Below are 27,710 nucleotides of genomic sequence, written 5' to 3' on the forward strand. Positions count from 1 at the left end.
ACTCAATGGTCAGTCCGCCCCTGGGCATTACTGAGCATTAATGAGATCATTACTGTACCCATTGAGCATAAGTTCAGGGGTCATGTTCACAATGATAGCGCACATCCATGAACTCAAGTGACCCCACAATACAAGGACACCATTGCGTCACCCATAGTTTTGGTTATTTCTCTTTAGTAAAGCAGGTCCGTGCATACAAGACCTAAAATTAAAGTCAACTATGATAGCGCCAATATTACTATCCTCATAAGTAGGGATGAGCCGGAAAAAAACCCCGGTTCGGTTTGCAGCAGAACACGCGAACAGGAAAAAAAAATGTGTTTGAACATATAGTCCCATATAGTCTATGGGACACGAACATGAAAAATCAGTGCACATTTTAAAGGTTAGTATGCAAGTTATTGTCAGAAAAAGTGTTTGGGGAACCGAATCCTGCCCCAGGAGACATGTATCAATGCAAAAAAAAAGTTTTAAAAATGTATGTTTTTTCAAGAGCAGTGATTTTAATAATGCTTAAAGTGAAACAATAAACGTGAAATATTCCTTTAAATTTCGTACCTGGGGGGTGTCTATAGTTTGCCTGTAAAGTAGCGCATGTTTCCCGTGTTTATAACAGTCTCTGGCAGGCTGCAGGAAAAGAGGGGGTGGGGCCACCCGTGACATGTGACCCTCTCCCCTCTGACGCATCACAGGAAACCCCCGTCAGAGGGATGGGGTCACCCGTCCACGTCACGGGTGGCCCCACCCTCGGTTATAAAAGAGCTGTCAAACAGCTGGCGTGTCATTTGGCCGGGTGGCTCCAGTCGGGGCAGGATTGTGCGTCGTTCCTGGCTGGGGAGTACGGTTCAGGAGGGGGGCCGCTCTCTCAACCCACCCTCTTTTCCTGCGGCCTGCCAGGTTGCGTGCTCGGATAAGGGTATGGTATGGATTTTTGGGGGGAACCATTTTAATTATGGCTCTGGTAATGGACGTGAAGGGCCTGGTAATGGACTTTAGGGGGACCCCCACGCATTTTTTTACAGACTTTGATCTGTATTGCCGGGACCTGACAATTTTTTTTGGAGGCTTCGGTAGGAGTGGGACTTCCTGTCCCACTTCCTACTTCCACCCAGGGACCACCTAGGCGACTCCTCCTCTCGCCTTAGGCGGCCCCTCCTCTCACCTTAGGCGGCCCCTCCTTTTAGGCGATCTCTTGGGACACGTGACAGGTCCCAGGAGATCGCCTGTCCACTCATAGAGTGCAGCGTGTTTCGCGCTGTGAGTGCCTGGCCGCGAAGCCAAAAGCTGTCACGGCCGGGTGCCCACACTATGATTGGAGGCGTCGCATCACTGGACCGTGGAGCAGGTAAGTGTCTGTTTATTAAAAGTCAGCAGCTACACTTTTTGTAGCTGCTGACTTTTAATAAACAGTAAAAGGCTGGAACTCCGCTATAAGGATTTTATAATTTTTAGGATTAATTTCCCAAATCTCAAATCAATTTCATACCTCAGATATCTTTTTTTGAATGTTTTATATATATTTTTTTATTGAATCTGAAAACACCTGTATTTAAATCCTAAAGGTCCTTTTTTGGAAAGGGATGAGTTAAAGCGGTCATCATTTCAGACGGTGCCCTGGCTATTGATGATAATGTGATACTAATTACCGGTCAGACGAGGTCAAACTCAGCACAATCAGACTTTAAAGTGATTGATTAGGGCTCATTCTGCCAACGCCAGGATTTTGTGTCTATAGGGAGTGGAAAGCCTTGAACCAGCAGATCCCTGATTTACTTCATCATCTCATTGTGAGAGATGGTCAATTAGGTAAGCAGGATTCGGCTTTATCACTGCCTAAACCAAGGGCACTTTCTGGGGTGCTATTTGGGGGGGATACCCACTGATAATCTGTCTACACAAAACAAAGCATACCCGATACCTGTTTATAGAAATAACAATATCCCTTAGCAGCAGGGCCGCCATCAGGAATTATGGGGCCCCTTACACAGCTTCAGGCATGGGCCCTCTAGAGAATTAAAAAATTAAAACATTTTTAACATTACATTCAGCCGAGTTATCAGAATGACATTGGGCTGTTTTTTTTTTATTTCATTGCTGTACATACCGTATTTTCACAGCCGCTTCCAGGTATGTAATTTGCGGGACTGGGCGTTCCTAATTGATTGACATCATTCCGACCGGCGCATACAGCGCGTCACGAGTTGCCGAAAGAAGCCGAACGTCGGTGCGCAGGCGCCGTATAGAGCCGACTCGCAGTCGGAAGGATGTCAATCAATTAGGAACGCCCAGTCCCGCAGAAGACATACCCGGAAGCGGTGGTGAAAATACGGTATGTACGGCAATGAAATTAAAAAAAAAACAGCCTAATGTCATTCTGACAACTCGGCTGAATGTAAGGTTAAAAAAAATGTTTTGGGTGAACCCCTCGCTTTAAGTGGTTAATCTGTTGATTCAGCCAGTCAGTCTGTTGTTTTTTAAAAGAACAAGCCCTCCAGCAAACTGTATCAGTCCACTAGGTGAAAACAGAGGAAAAAAACTCAAAAATAAAATGAATGCAGCCACCACATCTAATGATTGGTAAGTTGCAATATATTCCATTTTAGGTTCCATTTTAGGTTTTGGGTTTAAAACCATTTTAATGAATCATTAATTTATTAGGCTAGAGGAGGGGGTACTCCAAGTTCTGTTTGTGAACCTCAAAAAGTTGCTCATGGCAAATGTAGACACTGGGGCAGATTCAGGTAGCTTTTACGGCGGCGTATCTCCAGATACGCCGCCGTAATTTGAAATCTGCGCCGGCGTATCGTTACGCCGATTCTCAAAGGCAGATACGCTTAAAAAATAGGCTTCCTCCGCCGACGTAACTTGAATGCGGCGGCGTATAATTGTGTGCAATATTACGTTGACCGCTAGGGGCGCTTCCGCTGTTTTCGGCATAGAATATGCAAATTACCTAGTTACGTCGATTCACGAACGTACGTGCGCCCGGCGGTAGTTTTTTACATCGTTTGCGTAAGGCTTTTTCGGCGTAACGTTGCTCCTGCTATTAGGAGGCGCAACCAATGTTAAGTATGGACGTCGTTCCCGCTTCGAAATTTGAATTTTTTACGTCGTTTGCGTAAGTCGTTCGCGAATAGGGCTGGACGTAATTTACGTTCACGTCAAAACCAATACATTGTTGCGGCGTACTTGAGAGCAATGCACACTGGAATATGTACACGGACGGCGCATGCGCCGTTCGTAAAACACGTCAATCACGTCAGGTCATCACACATTAGCATAAAACACGCCCCCCCCATCCACATTTATTTAAATTACGCGGGCTTACGCCGGCCCCATTTACGCTACGCTGCCGCAACTTACGGAGCAAGTGCTTTGTGAATACTGCACTTGCTCCTGTAAGTTGCGTCGGCGTAGCGTAAATACAATACGCTGCGCCGCCGTAACTAGGCGCGCAGGTACCTGAATCTGCCCCACTATTGAAATGGTGAAAAAAAAACAACATATGTTGTTCCACTTATGCTGAAATTCTCTTTCTTATGTGAAGACACAAAAACTTGCACATTTTAGACATGTCTGTGTGAAAAAAATTGGCAGTGATTTATGAATTTCCCGGAATCGCATGGCCTAGTTTGTCTAGCGGCCATCTTAGGATACACATGTCTTCCTAATTGCAGAATGAACTGTGAGGGAGCACCACAAGGCAAGGCCCAGAGAAAGCACAGAGAGATAATTATATATTAGTCTAGGACTGGAGACCTACAGGCCTCATTTATCATCCACACCTCTCAGGTGCAGTCTTGCATTTCCCAATACCGCAGAGAGAAAGCGGCCATATGGACTCCTAAAAGCCAAGACAAACAGAGGATTCGGTGTGCTCTTGTGATTTTGTTTTTTCATAGACATCACTGGAGAAATAAGAGAACTTTTACATCCTATGGATCAATTTTCCATGCTGAGGTCTCAGTACTGTCAGGCCATGTTCGTACAGCCTTCAGCTTGTTAATGCTAGTCTAAAGAACAAGATCTTCCAAAGCAGTGCTGGGACAAGGCCATTTAGTGCCCAGGGCGAAGATGGGAAACCCCCCCCCCCCCCCGTTTTTAAGAACGAATCTGGCGGCAATTGATGGGGCAAACTGGCAACAATTGATGGTTACAGTGGCTGTGTGTGTTGGCACAGTGGCTGCGTTTGATAGGCACAGTGGCTGCGTGTGATGGGCACAGTGGTGACAATTGATTGCACAGTGGCTGCGTTTTATGGGCACAGTGGCGACAATTGATGGCACAGTGGCTGTGTGTGTTGGCACAGTGGCTGTGTTTGATAGGCACAGTGGCTGCGTGTGATGGGCACAGTGGTGACAATTGATTGCACAGTGGCTGCGTTTTATGGGCACAGTGGCGACAATTGATGGCACAGTGGCTGCGTTTTATGGGCACAGTGGCGACAATTGATGGCACAGTGGCTGTGTTTGATGGCACAGTGGCTGTGTGTGATGGGCACAGTGGCTGCGCGTGATGGGCACAGTGGCGACAATTGATGGCACAGTGGCTGCGTGTGTTGGCACAGTGGCTGCATGTGATGGCACAGTGGCTGCGTTTGATGTGTACAGTGGCTGCGTGTGATGGGCACAGTGGCTGTATTTGATGGGCACAGTGGCTGCATTTGATGGGCACAGTGGCGACAATTGATGGCAGTGGCTGCGTGTGTTGGCACAGTGGCTGCATGTGATGGCACACAATTTGTACAGTGCCACTGCCGCTGCCTGTTCTGACTAGTCTATGATGACACACAGACACAAGTGTACTGCGGCTGCCTGTGTGTCAGAACTGCGCCCCCTCCTATACAAAATGGTAGCGCCCAGGGCACTCGCCCTCTCCGCCCCTGACTTGTACCGGCCCTGTTCCAAAGCATTAGGCCAGCTTCGAGCTCCAGTTTAGCACACACATAAAATAAATCTAAGCCTTAGTCCAAATTCCAAGTGGCAAGTGCTTGGGGGTATTCCTATGAATTATAGTACTTAGTCTAAAAGCTCCAGACTATATCACTGTGACACCAATGGTCTTGTAAAAAATACGTTTATTGTAAAAAAAAAAAACCTGAACAATCTCCATGTCATAGGTCATATAACATAGCTCCCAACTGTCCCTGATTTTGAGGGACTGTCCCTGATTTGCAACAAAGTCCCTCTTTCCTCTTCATTTGTCCCTTATTTTAGTCGTCTATAGTTGTATATAAAATGCACTATCAATCTTTTAAAAAGTGTTTGCCAGTGCTAAACATTTCATCAATTTCTAAATTGCTGCTGTAGCACCCTCTAGCTACTAGTGTACTAGATCTAAATAGGATTTTTAGTGTAGATAAATTGGTCTGGCTGAGAGCCAGGCCTGGGCTGAATCTGGGTCAAGGTTGATTGACTCAGGGAGGCTGGATGGCTCAGCAAGAGGCATCTCTGGTGCCTGCCGCTGTTTCTGGGACCTTGGAGAAGCTTCAAGGTGTCGTAGGCGGAGGCTAGGAGGAGCTGCTTGGCATATTTATGAGGGCCTCAGCCAATCCCCAGGAAATGGGCTGGCAGGGGACAGGCACCTCATAAATAGGCGTGAGTCATGCCAGCAGGGGCAGTCGGGTGAAAGATGGAGATGGAGTGCTGAGGAGGCTGTCGTGGCCCTTTAGGGTGCCCCTAGTCTGGCATGGGGGAACCTCTGGTCTGGGGCTCAGGTGCTGGAAGGATCCCCCACAACACACAGAGGAACCCCTTTCTGGAGGCATGGGAGCAAGGAGAGGACAGCAGAAGCAGAACCGCACGTCTGGGAGATCCCCTGAGAAGTCAGCCGGGTGGGCTGGTGAGTGTTCAGTCTGGGAGGACTGTGGAGAAAGTGAGCTAGAGGAAGGGGCATCTGCGGCCAGGCAGGTTGGCAGTGCCTGAAGAAGTGTGGCTGGGATCAGTAGCCAAAGGGATGAAGACTCGACACTGACTTTTTCTACTTACCTAAAGGGTTCTTTGGTTCCTGTTTATAACAGGTCGTCAATTTTGTTTGGGTGCAATGTTGCACGACCGCGCAATTGTCAGTTAAAGCGACACAGTGCCAAATCGCAAAAAAATGGCCCGGTCATTGGGCAGCCAAATCCTCCGAGAGTGAAGTGGTTAGACAGTTGTCCCCATTGGAATATATCCCCTCAATTCTGTTCTGATAACAACTTTAAATTTTGGACTTCTGCTCCCTTTCAGTCCCAGTGATAGAGGTCAACAGGCAACAAATAGGGAGGGTGGATCCCCTCAGCGAGGACAGAGACAGCAACAAAAATAGAGGAAAGAGATACTAATACATAATTTGTATATAAAAAAAACATAAAGTAACCAATTCATGATACTTTATTTCATCACCATATTTAGGAACAATCCACACATATACAGTGGGGTATGAAAAAAAAAACACCCCCTTAAAAATAATCACATTTTGTTGTTTTGCAGCCTGAAATTGAGACAGACACAAATTTTGTTTTATCCAGCTGTATTTATAAGTGCAACTTATAATATCCAAGTGAAAGATATAACACCAACATGTCAGAAAAACAAATGTAAAAACAGAATCACTGAGTTGAAAAAGGATCACCCCCTTGTGCCAGTATTTTGTTGGACCACCTTTTGCTTTAATTACAACCTTTAGTCTGTTGGGATATGTCTCTACTAACTTTGCACATCTAGACTTTTCAATATCTGCCCACACTTCTTTGCAGAACTGTTCAAGTTCAGTTAAATTTTATGGTGACCATTTGTGGACTGCAGTTTTCAAGTATTTCCACAGATTTTCAATGGGGTTTAAGTCTGGGCTCTGACTAGGCCATGGAAGGACATTCACCTTTTTCTCCTTCAACCATTGTATGATAATTTTTTCTGTGTGCTTTGGGTCATTGTCATGTTGGAAAGTAAACCTTCTTCCAATTGACAACTTTCTGGCAAAGGGTAGCAGATTTTCTTCAAGAATTTGATGGTATTTTGCCCCATCCATGTTTCCTTCTATCCTGAAAAGTGCTCCAGTCCTTGTGGAAGAGAAACACCCCATAACAGGATATTACCACCTCCATGCTTTACTGTAGGAATTGTGTTATTTGGAGGTTGAGCTGTATTGGATTTCCGACACACATATCATTTGATGTTGAGGCCAAATAATTGAATTTTAATCTCATCTGACCATAACACCTTTTTCCATGTGACCTCAGAACCAGAAGGTGTGTTTTACGTGGTCAGATGAGAGAGAGAGAGAGAGACTTGTAAAGCGCAACACATGCGAACTGAATCGCCTCTGGGCGCTGTATCCATTTCATGGGTAAAGAACCCCTTGACCTCAGAAGAGATGGGTTTTAATCTTTCTCCTGAAGGCCAAGTGGTCCGACTCCAGTCGGATGGTGGTTGGTAGTGCATTCCACAGGCGAGGTCCCTGGACTGCAAATCTTCGATCTCCTTTGGACTTGTATCTGGCTTTGGGTATCTGGAGGAGGTTTTGATTGGTGGATCGCAGAATGCGATTGGGGTTATGGGCTTTTATTTTTTCGCATAGATATTGGGGGCGTTGCCTTGAATACACTTATGTATTAGGCAGAGTGCCTTGAAAATGATTCTGTCTTTTACTGGCAACCAATGAAGGGATCTCAGTGAAGGTGAGATTGATTCCCATGGTTTTTTCCCAGTCACTAGTCGAGCGGCCGTATTTTGAACTACTTGCAGACGAGTGATTTGGTATTTGGGGAGTCCTAGATAGAGGGCATTTGCGTAGTCGAGTCTGGAATTGATGATTGTTCCCACCACGACTGCAATGTCCTCTTTCGGGATAAAGAGTCTACGTAGTAGGCGCAGCAGATGGTGCGATCCGCTGACTACAGACCCTATTTGTGCATCCATTGTCATGTAGGTATCGAAAATGACTCCGAGACTTTTGACTTTGGTGCTAGGGGTGATAGTTTTACCCAGAATGGGCGGGGGAGTCCATGTTGACGCAGGGTGATTTTTCCGGTTAGCATGAAACAGGAGAAGTTCTGTTTTCGAACCATTGAGTTTAAGATAACTGTTTGTCATCCAGTTATCTATTAGAGTGAGGCATTTCTCTAGTCCAAGAGAATTTTTGTTGCAGATGCGGAAATACAGTTGTGTGTCGTCTGCATAGGAGTGGTAAAGTAACTTCTGGTTACTGATGAGACTATAATTGAATTATTTGGCCTCAACACCAAACGATATGTCTGGTGGAAATCCAATATAGCTCAACCTCCAGAAACATCATTCCTAAAGTAAAGCATGGGGGTGGTAATATCCTGTTATGGGGTGTTTCTTTGCAGCAGAGACTGGCGCACTTGTCAGGATAGAAGCAACCACGTATAGAAAATATTCTGTTTTATTGATCACAAAAAATTCTAATTAACATATTAAAAACAACAGCCATAATGCTCAAGTATACTGTATATATTGTACTTGTTGTCATACAAAGTGGATTAATCATGGTAGATATACTATTTCACCAACTGCAGATTGTGTTCAATGTGTAGATAAATTCACTTCATCAGAACCATTTTTCAATGAGTGGAGAAGGGCAGATGATTAAAAGGTCCATCTCCTCTATTCATAGAGCACTTTTCAAATGAATAGAGGAGGGGGGCAGAAAGGGTGGGCATGGTTGGCATTTTTGAAGAGTGCCTGTGACAGGTTCAACAGCTCATATTACCCCCCCCCCCCCCCAGCAAGAGAAGATCACAGCTATGGGAATTTCCGCCCCAAGGCCGAGTCCTTCAATGCCTCCCCAAGGCTGGGTCCTTCAATGCCGCCCCCCCGCCAAAAAAATCCTGAAAATCCACCAACCCATGCCCATCATTGCCGCCTCACCGTGCCCATCATTGCCGCCTCACCATCATTGCAGCCTTACCGTGCCCTCATTGCAGCCTCACCATCACTGCCGCCTTACTGTTCCCTCATTGCAGCCTCCCTCACCATCATTTCTGCCTTACTGTGTCCTCATTACAGCCCCCCTCGCCATCATTACAGCCCCCCTCACCATCATTGAAGCCTTACTGTGCCAAACAATGTAGCCTCACCAGTCAGTGTGTGCATTACGCACATCGGGCATCTTCTGCTCCTGCTGTGTCACGGAGTTCACTGTAAAAAGTTTGAGCGTGCTGTGATAAAAGTCCCGCCCTCCTCCTAGACTAGCTTGTGTGATAGACAGAACGCTGCCTCTATCACACAAGCTGGTCTAGGAGGAGGGCGGGACTTTTATCACAGCAAACCCAAACTTTTCACAGTGAGCTCTGTGACACAGCAGTCTCCCGCTGTGTGTTACAACCGGCGCCGCCCCTGCACCCACTGCCGCCCCGAGGCCTGGCCTTGGTGGCCTTGTCAGGAATCCGGCACTGGGTGGGAGGACAGGAAATCTCACAGAACAAAGCAGCCACCAGCACTTCTCATTCAATGTAAGTACTGTTCCTTGTTGTAAGTTTTAATAGCCAGTCTGTACTCCCCACTGCAGGTGGCACTTGACCGAGGTGGCTATGCAGAAGTAGAATGAATTTGTGAGGAGTTTGGTTCCTCATGACTTCCTGTGGTCACAAAGGGACAGCAGTCCAATTGGATGGTGGTGCCCCATGTGACGTCAGGTGCCATCTTGGATCAGGCAGAGTCTATTTAAGTCTCTTTGGCACACTTTATTCAAGTGGCTAGTGTAGAGACAGGTTGGCACTGGCACTGGCAGGGGCAGTGCTTAGAGGCAGGGAAAGATTCAAGAAGATTATGGACAGTGCAAGGACTATGTCCACCTCTCTTGGGTATCGACTGGCCAGGCTTGCATTCAGCTCCTTGTTGCAGACGCTGTTGGCATTCTCAAGTCTTGACACCGCTATCACTATTCACAAGTGGCTACGGATGGGTGAGCCTACCCCCCTGGACCTGAATAAGTTGTGTTGAACGTTTCTATGATATAACTTTATTTCCTAACTCAAACTGTTTGTTCACTGCCCGGCACACCACGCTACACCTTGCTCACAATTCTTCAAGAAAGATGTAAGGCTAAAATGAGAATATACAAACATTTACCTGATTTGGGCAACCAATGCCCTATCAATGTCACATGAACCATGACAACGACATGCTATTGGTTGTGTGGTCTTTGAAGGAGTGACTAAAACCCTTTTACGCTGGCGCCTGTATACCAGTGATTATAGAAGTCAGTTTATTCTTTCAACACTTTCAACCACATAGACCTATTAATGCAAAAATGTATTGTCTTTATGGTATATATCCACTGTAATAGCTCACTAACTGAAGCTAATAAGCGTTTTATCCATACTTCAATCTTATACTTTCACAAACAACAATGAAAAAATCAATCACAGCAATGTGATACTTGAAAAGTCTCAGTTTATATCACCAGTGGTGAAGGCCACCATTTGTAGGCCACCACGAGAAGAGTAATGGAAAACCCTCAAGTACCAATTTCTCTCTGAAGATCCAAGGCTAGCAACAATCTATACTTTAAGGGCCAAATCCTCAGCCAGGCGGCGTAACTTAACTTGCAGCAGTTAAGTTACACTGACTTAAAGTTTTTACCTAAGTGCCTGATCCACAAAGCACTTACGTAAAAATTTCAAGCCGTGTAAGTTAAGTGCCGCCGTCGTAAGGCGTTCCTCCTCTCCGGGGGGCGTTTACAATTAAAATGAGGCGCGCTCCCGCGCCGGCCGTACTGCGCATGCGTGTGACGTCATTTTCCCGACGTGCATCGCGCGAACGTAATTGGCGGCTTTGTGGATTGCGACGGGACACTAAAGTTGCGACGGGTGAAAAAAAGACGCGCCGGGAAAACAAATAATTAAAAAAAAAAATGACAGCGTCGCTCAGCATGCATTCCTGAGAGGGAGAACTCCATGCCAATTTTCAAAGAAAAAAACGGCATGGGTTCCCCCCCCAGGAGCATACCAGGCCCTTAGGTCTGTTATGGGTTGTAAGGAGACCCCCCCTCCGCCGAAAAATCGACGTAGGGGGTCCCCCTACAATCCATACCAGACCCGTATCCAAAGCACGCTACCCGGCCGGACAGGAATGGGAGTGGGGACGAGCGAGCGTCCCCCCCCCTCCTGAGCCGTGCCAGGCCGCATGCCCTCAACATGGGGGGGTTGGGTGCTCTGGGGCAGGGGGGCGCACTGCGGGCCCCCCCACCCCAGAGCACCCTGTCCCCATGTTGATGAGGACAGGACCTCTTCCCGACAACCCTTGCCGTTGGTTGTCGGGGTATGCGGGCGGGGGCTTATCGGAATCTGGGAGTCCCCTTTAATAAGGGGGCCCCCAGATACCGGCCCCCCACCCTAAGTGAATGGATATGGGGTACATCGTACCCCTATCCATTCACCTGTAGGCAAAAAGTAAAAGTTAATAAACACACCACACAAGGCTTTTTAAAATAATTTATTATTCTGCTCCGGAGGCCCCCCCTGTCTTCGTTATTAGCTCAATTACCAGGGGGGGCTTCTTCTTCCGCTCTCCGGGGGGGGTTTCTTCTTCCGCTCTCCGGGGGGGGGCTTCTCCGGACTCCGGGGGTCTTCTTCCATCTTCTCCCCTCTTCCGCTGTTGACTCGGCGAACCCCGGTTCTTGTGCAGCTCTCCGGTGCCTTCTTCTTCAGCGCTGGCTGCCTGCTATGTTTGTGTGTTAGCTCGATTAGTAACAGGCAGCCGGCGCGGTCTTCTGTGACGTCATCTTCTCTTCTGTTCTTCTCCCCTCTTCCGATGTTGCCTCGTCGCCTGTTGTCGCTGTAATGATGGAAGCGCGCCTTGCATCACATTTATATAGGCATCACCGTCCCATCATGCTCCGGTAGGTACCCACGTGGTGGGTGCACGTGGGTAGGCACCCACCACGTGGGTACCTGCCGGAGCATGATGGGACGGTGATGCCTATATAAATGTGATGCAAGGCGCGCTTCCATCATTACAGCGACAACAGGCGACGAGGCAACATCGGAAGAGGGGAGAAGAACAGAAGAGAAGATGACGTCACAGAAGACCGCGCCGGCTGCCTGTTACTAATCGAGCTAACACACAAACATAGCAGGCAGCCAGCGCTGAAGAAGAAGGCACCGGAGAGCTGCACAAGAACCGGGGTTCGCCGAGTCAACAGCGGAAGAGGGGAGAAGATGGAAGAAGACCCCCGGAGTCCGGAGAAGCCCCCCCCCCCCGGAGAGCGGAAGAAGAAACCCCCCCCGGAGAGCGGAGAAGACCCCCGGAGAGCGGAAGAAGAAGCCCCCCCTGGTAATTGAGCTAATAACGAAGACAGGGGGGGCCTCCGGAGCAGAATAATAAATTATTTTAAAAAGCCTTGTGTGGTGTGTTTATTAACTTTTACTTTTTGCCTACAGGTGAATGGATAGGGGTACGATGTACCCCATATCCATTCACTTAGGGTGGGGGGCCGGTATCTGGGGGCCCCCTTATTAAAGGGGACTCCCAGATTCCGATAAGCCCCCGCCCGCATACCCCGACAACCAACGGCAAGGGTTGTCGGGAAGAGGTCCTGTCCTCATCAACATGGGGACAGGGTGCTCTGGGGTGGGGGGGCCCGCAGTGCGCCCCCCTGCCCCAGAGCACCCAACCCCCCCATGTTGAGGGCATGCGGCCTGGCACGGCTCAGGAGGGGGGGGGACGCTCGCTCGTCCCCACTCCCATTCCTGTCCGGCCGGGTAGCGTGCTTTGGATACGGGTCTGGTATGGATTGTAGGGGGACCCCCTACGTCGATTTTTCGGCGGAGGGGGGGTCTCCTTACAACCCATAACAGACCTAAGGGCCTGGTATGCTCCTGGGGGGGAACCCATGCCGGTTTGGAATTTACAAATTGCCGTGGAGTTCTCCCTCGGGAATGCATACCAAATGCCGTCGCTTGAATGGGCCTTTACAAGGTGTGACTAACTTTACACTTTGTAAAAGCAGCCCTAGTTTTACACCAGGCAAACTAACACTTACGGCGAAAAAACTAGGCACAAAAGCTTTGAGGATCGCCCTAAGTGCTAATTTGCATACTAGAAGAGGCATTTCGACTCGAAATGCCCCCAGTGGCGGATGCGGTACTGCATCTTAAGATCCGGCAGTGTAAGTCCCTTACAGATGCCGGATCTTCTGCCTAACTTAGGAAAACTGCTTCTGAGGATCAGTTCCAAAGTTAGAACCAGAGATACGACGGCTTACGCCGGAGTATCTCTTTTGTGGATTTGCCCCTAAGAGTTTATATGAAGATCCTTGACAATAGAGAATTCTAAATGCGGCCATTGTCTTTTCCTAGATGGGAAAGAGACGAATGCAAAGAAGTCACAGGCAAGGAAAACTCATCATAACAAGTGGATCCTGAGGATAATGGAATTGTTTCAGGTACACACTAAAGTCTTGGAACATGTTTCCTTTCCAATATTCTCTGTCTTATCTGCGGAATTGTAATAAACTTTGCCCAGGAGCTCACCAATCCCCACGAGACCTTGTAGCATCACGGTGTAATGGCATTTGTGTTCTGCTATATGATTTCCAATGGTTCTGCTCATTTGTCTTGTGTATGGAGAGCTTTCTATTGACTCTTTCTCAGCATGGGTCAGCATATAGGTCTGCAACACTACGCAACACCTAATTAAACAAGCATCTGAAAGAATAACTCCAATAACAGTGGTAAAGTTGGTGCAAAGTGCACTTTCAAACAAAGTATACATCCCTACGATGTCCAGAAATAAGGAAAAAAAAACATACTTTTGAGACTAGTGATTGAAGTGAAACACGTCAATGCCTTCTCTTTTACCCACTTACTGACTGACCCATAGCAGATTTACAGGGCGGCTCTCCTGTGCAGAATCGCTGGATTGACTCCATTTGGAAAGAGTGTGTAGTGGAACTGATAACATGTCTATATTATGTCTCCCTCTTATTGTGATATATATATATATATATATATATATATATATATATATATATATATATATATATATATATATATATATATATATATATATGTAGCGCCTGTGTACTTTCAATCCAGGTGCTATCTTAAATTCATGTAAATTAGACCTCTACTCTAGCTGGGCTGTACTGCCAGTTCATTCTGTGTTCCAGAGATACCTTTCCATCTCTGGGCGACAGGTGGCAGCAGTGGAGTTCAGTCTGAAGCGCCTCTTGCCAGCAGCTAATCAGAGGGGTTTCTCCCTCGCGGGGGATGCTGGGGGAGGCTAGTTCTAGAGCGGACGCCATTTTGTGGGGTTCGTCTTCTGCTGGTTCCGGGTGCGGCACCCACCTTCAGGGCAGTGCCGGCCCAAGACATTGTGCTGCCTGGGACCAAGAATGAAATGCTGCCCCCCCCCCCCCCCAGAAAAAAAATCACGCCAACCAAAAGGCCCCCACATTCATTATTTTATATCATGATAACTAAAGGGGACCTGCCATTGCTCTATAAATGTATCCAGGAGTATAAAGGGACCTGTAAATTGCCGGCGGCCACAATGTCTTTTGCGCAAACTAATCAATGTACGCTAATTGTGTGTTTTTTTTGGTACCAAAAATATGTAGAAGAATACATATTGGCCTAAACTGAAGAAAATAGTTTATTTTTCTAAATTTTGGGGATATTTATTATAGCAACAAGTTAAAATATATATATATTTATAGCACAAAAGATAAAAACGGCAGAGGTGATCAAATATCACCAAAAGAAAGCTCTATTTGTGGGAAAAAAAGGACATCAATTTTATTTGGGTGGTGGAACCGGCTGGCGGACATCAGTATGCTGCCCCCCTAAAATTGCTGCCTGGTACCCATGGTACCACCCGGTCCCATCATAGGGCCGGCCCTGCTTCAGGGTGTGCGCACATCACGGGCCCCGGCGATATGGCCTACCAGGCCGGGGCGCACGTGCTACGCGGTGTCCTTGGTTCCGGGACCATGATGGCCCGAAGCAACTGAAGCTGTGGCGGGGCCCCAGTCATATACTGGGTCCCCAAAATTCTAAAGAAGATCCCAAGCGAGTTGTGCTGTTCGATGGGGAGTCAGTCTGAGGTGAGCCCGGAGGCAGGCGATCCAACAGGGCCTAGACAATCCATCGGGGATCGAGGTGACCAGACATTGACAGTTTTTTTTTATGGCAACCTGTCAGTCGGTGACCATTTGAGAGACTACCTGAGGGAGATTCAGGCACTAATCTACCAAAGAGGATTTACCTCACTACCTATGTTCTGGAGAAAGGACCTGTGGCAGAGGTCCCGTTCTGACTCGTCAGTTCTATTGAGTTTGTGCAGCGTTGCTCCCAAACAAAATTAGCGTCTTTTTTCCCCCACAAATAGAGCTTTCTTTTGGTGGTATTTCATCACCTCTGCGGTTTTTATTTTTTGCGCTATAAACAAAAATAGAGCGACAATTTTGAAAAAAATTCAATACTTTTTTACTTTTTGCTATAATAAATATCCCCCAAAAATATATAAAAAAAAAAGGTTTTCTTCAGTTTAGGCCGATACGTATTCTTCTACATATTTTTGGTAAAAAAAATCGCAATAAACGTTTATCGATTGGTTTGCGCAAAATAGGGGATAGTTTTATGGCATTTTTATTAATATTTTTTTTTTTTTACTACTAATGGCGGCGATCAGCGATTTTTTTCATGACTGCGACATTATGGCGGACACATCGGACAATTTTTACACATTTTTGGGACCATTGTCATTTTCACAGCAAAAAATGCTATAAAAATGCATTGTTTACTGTGAAAATGATAATTGCAGTTTGGGAGTTAACCACTAGGGGGCGCTAAAGGGGTTAAGTGTGACCTCATATGTGTTTTTAACTGTAGGGGGGCGGGGTTGGACGTGTGACGTCATTGATCGCCTTTCCTTATATCAGGGAACAGACGATCAATGACAGCGCCACTGTGAAGAACGGGGAAGGTGTGTTTACACCTCTCCCTGTTCTTCAGCTCCAGGGACCGATCGCGGGACTCCGGCAGCGATCAGGTCCCGCGGCCACGGTCACGGAGCTTCGGAGCCGGTACAGCAGCACTGTGGGCTGGATCTGAAGTGCCCACAGCGCTGATCTGTGCCCATCCCTGACTCATCCATCCCTGGCTCATTCATGCTTTATGCCTGGCTCATCCATCCTCATTCATGCTCCATCCATGGCTCCTCTATCCGTCCATCCCTGACTCATCCATCCACATTCATGCTCATCCATGCTCCACCCCCGGCTCATCCATCCTCATTCATGCTCCATCCCTAGCTCAATCATGCTCCATCCCTGGCTCATCCATTCTCATTCATGCTCCATCCTTGGCTCATCCATTCACATTCATGCTCACCCAGGCTTCATCTCTGGCTCACCCATCCACATTAATGCTCATACATGCTCCATCCCTGGATCATCCATCATCATCATCCATGGCTCATCCATGCTCATACATGGATCATCTGTGCCACATCAGTGATCATCCGTGCCACATCAATGCTCATCCCTGCCACATCAGTGCTCATCCCTGCCAAATCAGTGATCATCCGTGCCACATCAAAGCCAAATCAGTGTTCATCCGTGCCACATCCATGCCACATCAGTACTCATCCGTACCACATCAGTGATCATCTGTTCCACATCCATGCCACATCAGAGCTCATCCATGCCACATCAGTGCTCATCCATGCCACATCAGTGCTCATCCATGCCACATCAGTACTCATCCATGCCACATTAGTTCTCATCCGTACCACATCCATGCCACATCAGTGCTCATCCACGCCACATCAGTCCTCATTAGTGCCACATCCATGTCACATCAGTTCTCATCCATGCCATATCAGTGCTCATCCATGCCACATCAGTTATCATTCATGACATATCCATGCCACATCAGTACTCATCTGTGCCACATCCATGGCACATCAGTGCTCATCCATGCCACATCCATGTCACATCACTTCTCATTCATGCCATATCAATGCTCATCCATGCCACCTCAATTCTTATCAGTGCCACATACATGACACATCCGTCTTCATGCATGCCACATCAGTTCTCATCAGTGCCACTACAGTGCCCATCAGTGCCTCACAAAAGTGTAATAGGTAGTCACATTAGATTTGAAATTATATGTCCCTAGAATACCTGATGGTGCTCCCTGCATGTTGGGCCTCTGTGTGTGGCCAGGCGGTGTAAAAGTCTCACACATGTGGTATCGCCATACTCAGGAGGAGTAGTAGAACGTATTTTGGGGTGTAATTTGTGGCATGCATATGCTGTGTGTGAGAAATAACTTGTAATTATGAAAATTTTGTGAAAAAAAGAAAAGAAAAAAAATCTTAATTTTGCAAAGAATTGTGGGGAAAAATTTGACTTGCCTCTTACTAAATACCTTGGACTGTCTACTCTCCAAAAAGGGGTCATTTGGGGGGTATTTGTACTGCCCTGGCTTAGGGTCTCAAGAAATTAGAAAGGTACATCAGGTGGGATCAATTTTCAGTGATTGGCACCATAGCTTGTAGACTCTATGGCCCGGATTCACGTAGCACTTACGCCAACGTATCTCGAGATACGCTGCATAAGTGCACAGATGCGTCGTCGTATCTATGCGCCTGACTTTGAAAGCAATATACGCCTGTAAATAGGCTTCATCCGACCGACGTAAGTTTCCTATGCCGTCGTATCGTGGGCGCATATTTACGCTGGCCGCAAGGGGCGCTCCCATTGATTTACGATTCGAATATGCAAATGAGTGAGATACGCCGATTCACGAACGTAGTTACGCCCGACGCATAATATACGCGGTTTGCGTAAGACTTACGTCCGGCGTATAGTTATTCCCCATCTATGAGGCGCATCTCAAGCAAAGGTATAGACCAGGGAACAGCCGTCGTATTTTACGTAGTTTACGTAGTAGTACGTGAATAGGGCTGGACGCAGGTTACGTTCACGTAATTCGACGTATCTTAGGCAGTTGTTTCGAACTGATTCTGAGCATGCGCACTGGGATGCGGCCAAGGGACGGCGCATGCGCCATTCGTTCGTCCCATCATTTGCATGGGGTCACGGTTCATTTAAATGGATCACGCCCACTTCCACCTACTTTGAATTAGGCCGGCTTACGCCTACGAATTTACGTTACGCCGGCGCAACGTTGGGAGCAAGTGCTTTGTGAATACTGTGCTCGCCGCTCTGCGCTACGTCGGCGTAGCATATATTCAATACGCTACGCCGGCATAACTATGTGAATCCGGGCCTATAACTTTTACAAAGACCAAATAATATGCACTCATTTGGGTTCTTTTTTACCAAAGATATGTAGCAGTATACATTTTGGACAAAGTTTATGAAGAAAAATTAGTAATTTGCAAAACAGAAATGAAGAAAAATGCATCTTTTTTTTTTATACCAAATTTTCTGTCCTTTTTCATTCATAGCGCCAAAAAAACAAAAACCCAGCAGTGATTAAATACTACAAAAAGAAAGTTCTATTTGTGTGAAAAAAAGGACAAACATTTCATATGGGTAAAGTGTTGCATGACTGAGTAATTGCCATTCAAAATGTGAAAGCAGAAAATTGAAAAGCTGAAAGCTGAATATTGGTCTGGTTAGGAGGGGGGTTTAAGTGCTCAGTGAGCAAGTGGTTAAAACAAGTGTGAAGTGGTAAATTACCACATTATGGCCACTAGATGGCGCTAAGTATCAGAGTAGAAATATGTATACTCCTCAGCTCCACCTAGTGGCCATGATGAAGTATTTTTTATCTGTCACACTTTTTTTCAATGAAAAACATTCATTCTGCATTGAATATAGCCTGAGAACATTCATATTTGCCGGTTTGCACTGAATGAAGTTACATGCAGTTTCAAAAGACGAACAGCTATGCGATACACATATATATGCTAGAGCGTCCTGTCTCCTCTATCCCTTTCTGCATCACCGCATGTGAAATCCATTTCACACAAACCTACTCACAAAAACGACTGAACGACTTACCAGAACAAAATGACCTTTAATGTAACAAAAGTCTCAAGAGCTTTTGTATGTTGACAACGCACTCTATGTCCACCACTTATGCACACTTGCCTTCTCTGACAATGCAAACAAAAGCTCCAAATAGTCCAAGTGGTTCATTAGGGTTTTAAAACTTTATTTTTTTCTCTCCAAAAAAAAAAAATGCACCCACATTTGCTAATGGTACTAATGCTTTAGTGGATCTGGAGTGCATTGTCAACATACAAAAGCCGTTAAGACCTTTGGTACATTTAAAGGTCATTTTGATCTGGTGAGTTGTCCAGACCACGATTGTAGGGCTACATGTTTTTTTTTTTTTGTATACTGTTTTGTATTCTATTATTTCATTTTTATGTAATTATAGTACCACATATAGAACACACTTTGGGCCAGATTCATGTACAATTTCGGCGGCGTAATGTATCCTATTTACGTTACACCGCCGCAAGTTTTCAGCGCAAGTGCTTGATTCACAAAGCACTTGCCTGTAAACTTGTGGTGGCGTAGCGTAAATCCGTCCGGCGCAAGCCCGCCTAATTCAAATGGGGCGTGTATCATTTAAATTACGTACTGCGCATGCTCCATTTTGTAAATTCCCGCCGTGCTTTGCGCAAAATGACGTCGCACCGATGTAATTTTTTGAACGGCGATGTGCGTTACGTCTTTTCCTATTCCCGGACGACTTACGCAAAAAAAATAAAAATTCAAAATTCGACGCGGTAACGACGGCCATACTTTAACATGGCTAGTCTAAATATAAGCCATTGAAATAGCATCCGTAACTTTACGACGGGAAAAGCCGACGTAAGAGAATGCGACGAGCGCGCGTAGCTTTGTGGATCGCCGTAAACAGCTAATTAGCATACCCGGCTCGGAAAACGACGCGAACTCCACCCAGCGGGCGCCGAAGTATTGCATACTAAGATCCGAAGGCGTACGAAGCCGTATGCCTGTCGGATCTTACCCAAATGCCGTCTTATCTTGGTTTGAGGATTCAAACTAAAGATACGATGCGGGAAATTTGAAAATACGCTGGCAAATCAGTAGATACGCCGGCGTATTTCATCTGTGAATCTGGCCCTTTGTACTTAAAGTGTATGTAAACTCTAACAATAAATTTCTCTTGTTTGCTCAACAACCATAGTAGACCAAATGTAGACTGTATTGGTACCAGTTCACAATTTTTTTTATATAAAATTCACAAGTTAATTTGTTTTCCATAAAATAGTATCATGCTTTCAAATACACAGGCTGGTATAAGTGTGTTGATTATATAGTAGAAATACACCCATGGTTACTTTATTAGGTACACCTTGCTACCGTGTTTTCCCGATAATAAGACCTACCTACCCCAAAAATAAGACCTAGCGTTATTTTCCAGGAGGGCTGCAATAAAAGTCCTACCCCGAAAATAAGCCCTAGTTTAAAATGCTTGGAAAATCCTATAATCCACTCTATTACAGAAGAATATAATGTACAATGTGTGTGTTTCTGTAATTTAAATGCGGGGGAAGAGAGTTTTGGCAGGTCACAGAAGTTCAGAGCAGCGCTATAGCGAAGGCATCGTCACCGCGTATCGTGTCCGCGCGGATTTCTGTCTGATGGTGTGTACAACCATCAGACAGAAATCCGTCAGCGGACGCAGCGGACATGTCCGCTGAAAACGGTCCGGTGGACCGTTTTCAGCAGACAGTCCGTCCGTGTGTACGAGGCCTTAGGCCCCGTACTCACGACCAAACATGTCTGCTGAAACTGGTCCGCGGACCAGTTTCAGCTGACATGTTTGGCCGTGTGTAGGCCCGAGCGGACCATTTTCGGGCGGATCGGACAGGTTTCCAGCGGACAACTGTTTCCTGGACTTGCTTTAAAACAGTCCGCTGGAAACCTGTCCGCCCGGACATGTACGGTCGTCTGTACAGACCTACCGTACATGTCCTGCCACCCGCCATCCCTCGCATGCGTCGAATGACTTCGACGCATGCGTGGAAGCATTTTAAAGGCAGGCCGCCCACGTCGCCGCGTCATTGTCGCGGCGACACCGCGTCATCGACGCGGCGACACCGCGGACACGCCCCGCGTATTGTTTACGCGCGGACCTCTGTTCGATGGTGTGTACAGCCATCGAACAGAAGTCCCCGGGCAGTCCCCGGGCAGACATGTCCGATGAAAACGGTCCGCGGACCGGTTTCATCGGACATGTCTGCTCGTGAGTACTCGGCCTAACAGTTAGTCCCGGTTCACACTAGTCAGCGATTTCATGTACGGCTTGCTGAACTCTGTGCAACTTAATGCGCAGATGCCTATGCAAGTTACATATGGAATCGCCATAAATAGTGCCGGAAGCTTCTCAAAATTGGTGCAAGGCGGAGTCGCACCGTTTTGAACGGTTTCATAGGCAAAATAGGGCGCAACTTGTCAAGTGACAAGTGGAATTGGTGTGAACCAGGGCTAAGGGTCAAAGTTAGGGTATCGCTACGATCATCAAGAGCAGGATAATTAATTTTAGATTGTTTGGTGGTAGCAGTAGCGTACACACAGGGTGTGCCCAGGCACACCCTAATCTGGGGGTCAGCAACCCATGGATCATGATCTACCCAAGGATTGCAGGCAGGTGATGGGTAGACTGTTAAATCTGTCCTTGCTGACCCCAGGGACCTGGACAGGAGGGGCAGCAGGGGCATATTTTCCTGCTGCAGCAACTGAAAGTGGGCTTCTCCTCCCCTCCCTCCCGCTAGCATTCAGCTACCACAGGATGAAAATACAGGAGATCAGTTCCAGTATATACAGCCCCCACCACCCTTCCTGTCCCTGTCTCTCTACTTTCTGCTGCCTGGCCCCCCCTGTATGCTTCCCTGCCCCCCCCCCCCCCCACTGAAGAGATGCCAACCTCCCCTCCCCTCCTGTCCTTTCGGCTGCTGCGGGGGATCGTTTCATGATGGAGAGAGGGGAAGGGAATGGTAACTATGTCATTTACGGGCCACTTTCTTTTCTAAATGAACACAGTAAGTAATTGGTACCGTTCACTCATTGTGATTAGCAGGGATTCTTGTGACATCATTGGCCTAATATTTGTACATGGCCATGTAACAAATATCCCCGACCCGCAGGGCCCAGCCACAGCTTATTGGGCAAACACCGGCTTGTTCAGACCGACCCCAAGCTCACCCCTACTGGTGCTGCAATATATGATTTTTTTTTTTTTTTTTTTTTTTTTTTTTAGGTTAGGTACGCTTTAATTGTCTCCATTTTTACCAAACACACGTCTTTGAAATCACAAGATGTGACTCAAACAAGTGCTCATTAATTCCTTAAGTATATTAAAAATAATTCAGGTAACCTGGTAACATAGAAAGTATTTTTTCCTTCCAGCGGCATACTGTGCAGTCATTACCCGATCAGTTTTGTGGTACCTATAAACAATAAAAAAAAAAGGGGGAGAGAATGAATAATTGGCCAATCATTAGCTAATGTACCTCTTTCCACTTTAGCACAAAACAAAAATTGTCAAAAATCTTCCCATTTACCATTAGTAATTGCACTTCATTTGCTCTTTCTCCTTGGGGTAAGCTGAATAGAATGTGTGAGTTGTATAACTAATTTGAACTGTCTTTTACTTTTTCTTTTAAATTAAACCATTTTCTGCATAAAAGATATAAATGGGTCCAATAGAATAAATTAAAGGAGACCTGTGTGGAATATAAGAGTTGCCATTGCTGATTTGATTCTTAACCCCTTCCCACCCAGCCACAGGCAACCCCTCTAAGTGGGTCTATATCCCCTTGGGGGTGGGATGGACTTCCTGATCACGTGATCACTGTGACTGGCTGTCCCAGTGGCCACATGATCGGGAGACGGCCCCACCAACTTAAGCGGGGGTTCACCCTAAAAAAAAAATGTTTTCTACCATGCCATCCAGCATACTAGCGCGAGCTACAGTATGCCTTTATTTTATTTTTTGCGCCGTACTCACAGTTTAATCCCGTAGTTAAGTTTCAGACTCCCCGCGGGGAGTAGGCGTTCCTATGCAGAGGGGAACATGATTGACGGCCAGCTATGGCGCGTCACGCTTCCCGAAAATAGCCGAAATAGGACTTGGCTCTTCACGGCGCCTGCACAGTCAGCTCCTAGTCTGTGTGCAGGCGCTGTATAGCGCCGTGAAGAGCCGAGTCCTACTCCGGCTATTTTCGGGAAGCGTGACGCGCCATAGCCGGCCATCAATCATGTTCCCCTCTGCATAGGAACGCCTACTCCCCGCGGGGAGTCTGAAACTTAACTACGGGATTAAACTGTGAGTACGGCGCAAAAAAATAAAATAAAGGCATACTGTAGCTCACGCTAGTATGCTGGATTTCATGGTAGAAACTTGTTTTTTAGGGTGAACCACCGCTTTAAGACCATATTTGAGAGACTAAAAGCTCACTACGACAGCTCGATCACTGTGCCATGTGTCTACATGTGACCCTCCAAAAGTAATGCTAAAACTCTACCATTGAAAATGCCCTTGTGTGTTCCTTCAACAATAGGACTACAACAAAATGGCACTAAGGCCCCATACTCACGAGCAAACATGTCTGCTGAAACTGGCCCGCAGGCCAGTTTCAGCAGACATGTTTGGTCGTGTGTGGGCGCGAGCGGGCCGAATTCCAGCAAACATTTGCCCGCCGGGCCTTTTCCCAGCAGACAAATATTCCTGGACTTGTTTTAAAACAGCCCGCTGGAATTCTGCCCGCTCGGACATGTACGGTCGTCAGTACAGACCTACCGTACATGTCCAGGCGCCCGCCGTCCCTCGCATGCGTCGAATGACTTCGACGCATGCGTGGAAGCATTTTAAAGGCGGGCCGCCCACGTCGCCGCGTCATTGTCGCGGCGACACCGCGTCATCGACGCGGCGACACCGCGGACACGCCCCGCGTATTGTTTACGCGCGGACTTCTGTACGATGGTGTGTACAACCATCGTACAGAAGCCCTCTGGCAGACATGTATGGTGAAAACGGTCCGACGGACCGCTTTCACCATACATGTTTGGTCGTGAGTACCCGGCCTAAGGCACACTGAATATCTGCCTAGTCTCCAGCCATGGGAGAACCTCCCCGTAATGTGTTTCACCTAATTTAGGGCTTAATCGTAGAAGCTTGGCCATCCATAGACGCATAGTTGCGGCGTGTGGGCGTTAAAGCCCACCCCCTTGCCAGCTGCATATATGTATTACTTGTGTGGCAAGAAATTAAAGAAGGACTGGAAGAAAAGGTGACAATCCTACTCCCAGCAGCTGATCTTTTCCCCATTAGTGACTTACCATACCTTGTCGTGTACTGTGTCTCTGTACCGCGGCTGCCATTTTGGTAGAGGGCAAGGCTTTTCTTCTTTATGTCAAAACCTCCTGTATGAAAATCAGTGAGAGTGGCTCCTTAGACACAAAGGCCCAGATTCACAGAGTGTGGGCGCACATTACGCCACCGTAGCGCAAACGCCGTACGCCACGCCAACATAGCGCAGAGAGGCAAGCATTGCATTCAGCAAGCTATTGCTCCCAACACTGTGCCAGCGTGGCGTGGGATTCGAAGGCGTACGCTGGCGTAGGTGGAAGTGGGCATGACCCCATGCAAATGATGGGCCGAGCGCCAGACAGATACGTATCACGAACTGCGCATGCGCCGTGACGTGGACGCATCACCCTGCGCCTGCTCACAACCACGTCGGAACAACTGCCTAAACTACGCCGGATCGCTGCGTACGACGTGAACGTAACCTACGCCCAGCCAGACACACGTCCAACGTAAAATACTCCGGCTTGTGTTCCCTGGTGCAGACCTTTGCATGTCTGCTGCTGGGTTGCACCTCCTTTATGGGGAATAACTTTACGCCGTACGTACAACTTACGCACACCTCGCGTAGCCTGTGTCGGGCTCAGGTTCGTGAATTGCCGTATTTCCCTCATTTGCATGTTTGAATGGCTAATCAATGGGAGCGGCACCATGCACCCAGCCTAAATGTGCGCCCACCCTACGCCGGCGTAAGCAAGCTACGTCGGGGGGGTGTAGCCTGGTTTTAGGCGCATATCTGTTTGTGGGTCTGGCGCACAGATACGACGGCGCACATTTGCACTTACGTCGGCGTAACTTGTTATACGTCGGCGTAAGTGCTTTGTGAATCTGGGCCATTTAGCTTGGGAGCGAGCTTGCATGTGTGCCCCCATAGCAAGCTGCACATGGAGAAGAGCAGGAACGCGTGGGACCCCGGACTAGGGGGGATCGGGCCACTCTGTTCAACACCTTTACACAGAGCAAGTGAGTATAACATGTTTATTATTTTAATAATAAAAAAAAGCCTTTTAATTATGTATCAGTGAATACAGAGTGACATGGATTTGTACAGCTTTAAGAAGCCAGTTTGACCCTGCCTCAAAGAAAAGCGTCACTGTAAGGGTTAACAAGCGTTAAATGATGGGGTTATACACTTGTAAAGCTTTCACCAGTGTAAAGTGAGCAGTTTAATCTAGGAAGCATCTTGGGAGAGCTGGGAAGCTTTTAGCTTTTCACTTCGGTGGATGAGTCCCTGGCCGACCTCCGATGTTTGTATTTAGTGTCTCATCTGGTCGCATTCCTCCTGTAATGTGAATTGATTTGTGTAGCAGCTAATGCAGTAACAGGGCCTGGCGCGGCTCCTCGCTCGCTCTCAGACAACCCCTGTGAGCGCTGTATAAATTGGCTCCAACGCTGAGGTAGACAGCTGTGCGCAGGATTTACTAACGCAGCCAGCTGGCACTTCCTGTCCTGAGAAGTCCATGGGTGCTTCGCCCCGCGGCTCAGCGACATATTTTATATTCCAGGAGGCGACACACAGCCTGCGGATGAAGAGCAAATCTTTTCCATGGTTTTTGAAGCTTATATAAACGAAAGGGAAGCCCAGCTTTATGTCTTAGCAGCCATACTTAAAGATGCACCTAGGGAAATGTCAGGTCGCCCGTGGCCAGATGACAAGTGCACCCCGTTGGGGTCAGGGATGCACCACAGGGAAGTGAACCCTATAGCCGACTACTGCTAGCAGAGAGGAAGCGTAACCCAAGATCACCCAGGGCGCGGAGTCTAAGACCCAGTTTTGTATTCACCAGAGCCTCTGATGGTGAGGATGGACTTGGCCGCAACTGGATCCAGGTCGCAACCCCCGAGATTCCCAAGGTCACACTCCGCAGGGAGAGAGGGGAAGCAGCCAGCAGGACAAACAGTGGTGATGGGTAGGCCGAGGTCAGGGCAACAGACAGACAAGGATAACCGTGGGACAGGCAAATGGTCAGGGGCACAGGCAAACAGCAGAAGTCAGGAACAAGCCAAAAACGGTACACGGAAAGATGATCGTAGCACACTGCAAACAGGAACTTAGCAAACTACACTGTTGAACAGCACTGCAGACCTGTAGAGCAACGGTTAATATAGACTTCCTGGGATGGCCTCGATGGTGTCATACAGGAAGAGGAAGTGATAAAAAGGGAACCAGAACAGGGTCAGGCCTCTAATGAGCAGATGGAAACACAGGTAAGCTGCCAGGCTGTTGCATATCCATGACAGGAAACTATTACAATTTACATCTATGCATTGTGAGAACGCATATAAGAACGCTCTAGGAAAGCAGATGACATCACATTACATCCAACTTTATTTGACCCGGACATGGCACAATGCAGCCCAGCCTAAAGGCCCGTACACACGATCAGATATTCCGACAACAATTGTGTGATGGACGTGTTTTGTCGGATAATCTGACCATCTGTATGCTCCATCGGACAAATGTTGGATGGTCATGCTCTCAAATTGTTTGCTTCTGACGCGTTTCGCACTGGAATTAATGCTTAGTCACAGCTATGACTAAGCACTAATTCCAGTGCGAAACGCGGCCATTTTTTGCTGTGACTTGTAGTGCTGTCCTTCTTTTAATAAAGGCTACAATTTGTTCAGAGTGCGGCTGTCCAGAGACATTTTTTGTTCCTGCCTTGCCGAGTGCATTGCCTGCACCTGAGTTATCTGCTATGGTGGATCTTCATTTGGGTTCCCACCTGGAGCGGCTACTCCCTCTATCAAATGTGTTCCGTCGGATTATTTGATCGTGTGTACACAAAGTACAAACACGCATGCTCCAAACCAATGCTAACCACAAGACATTAGCAGAAGTTGCCCAAAGGGTGGCGCTAAAGAGCAGAAAATTCACGTAGTTTTGCGAATGTTGGCTGAAAAAGTTCTGTCGTCTGTATGCAGAACAAGTTCAAGGCCAACGCCCTTCGGACAAAAATCCAGATGGAAATCCGATCGTGTGTATGAGGCTTAAGATTGCCCTTCTCTTGAGTACGGCCTTGATCACATTACATACGTTGACGCATTGTGGTGCCTTTTTATTTTGCAACCCAATGTACTATGGCAATGTGCACATGCTTTGTTTTGTTTTTTGACACGTACAATTTTTGGGATGTTTTGGTGCTTCAGAAGCTCTATGATTTCAATAGGATGCCTTAACCACGTGACCTCTGGAAGTTTTACCCCCCTTCATGACCAGGCCATTTTTTGAAAAACGGCACTGCATTATTTTAAAGGGATAGTTCGCCTTTACCACAAAACTGCCTACGCAGCTAAGGGGCATTTATAGATATAAACAAACTGTGCAGCGCTGACTAAAGTTGAATAAAGCCCTTGCTATTGTTGTAGGCCATTT

The 27,710-nt window shown here is 47.1% G+C and overlaps 1 long non-coding RNA gene across 1 annotated transcript in view; it reads left to right on the plus strand.

Moving 5' to 3' along the window:
* Positions 1-1,672: 1,672 nt before the first annotated feature.
* Positions 1,673-27,710, plus strand: part of LOC120918670 — a 91,385-nt gene continuing 65,347 nt past the window's right edge. The window contains exon 1 of the long non-coding RNA XR_005744463.1: positions 1,673-1,806. This is a non-coding gene — a long non-coding RNA (uncharacterized LOC120918670). The remainder of the gene's footprint in view (positions 1,807-27,710) is intronic.

This window comes from Rana temporaria, chromosome 12, assembly GCF_905171775.1.
Source record: "Rana temporaria chromosome 12, aRanTem1.1, whole genome shotgun sequence".
Taxonomy (NCBI): Eukaryota; Metazoa; Chordata; class Amphibia; order Anura; family Ranidae; genus Rana; species Rana temporaria.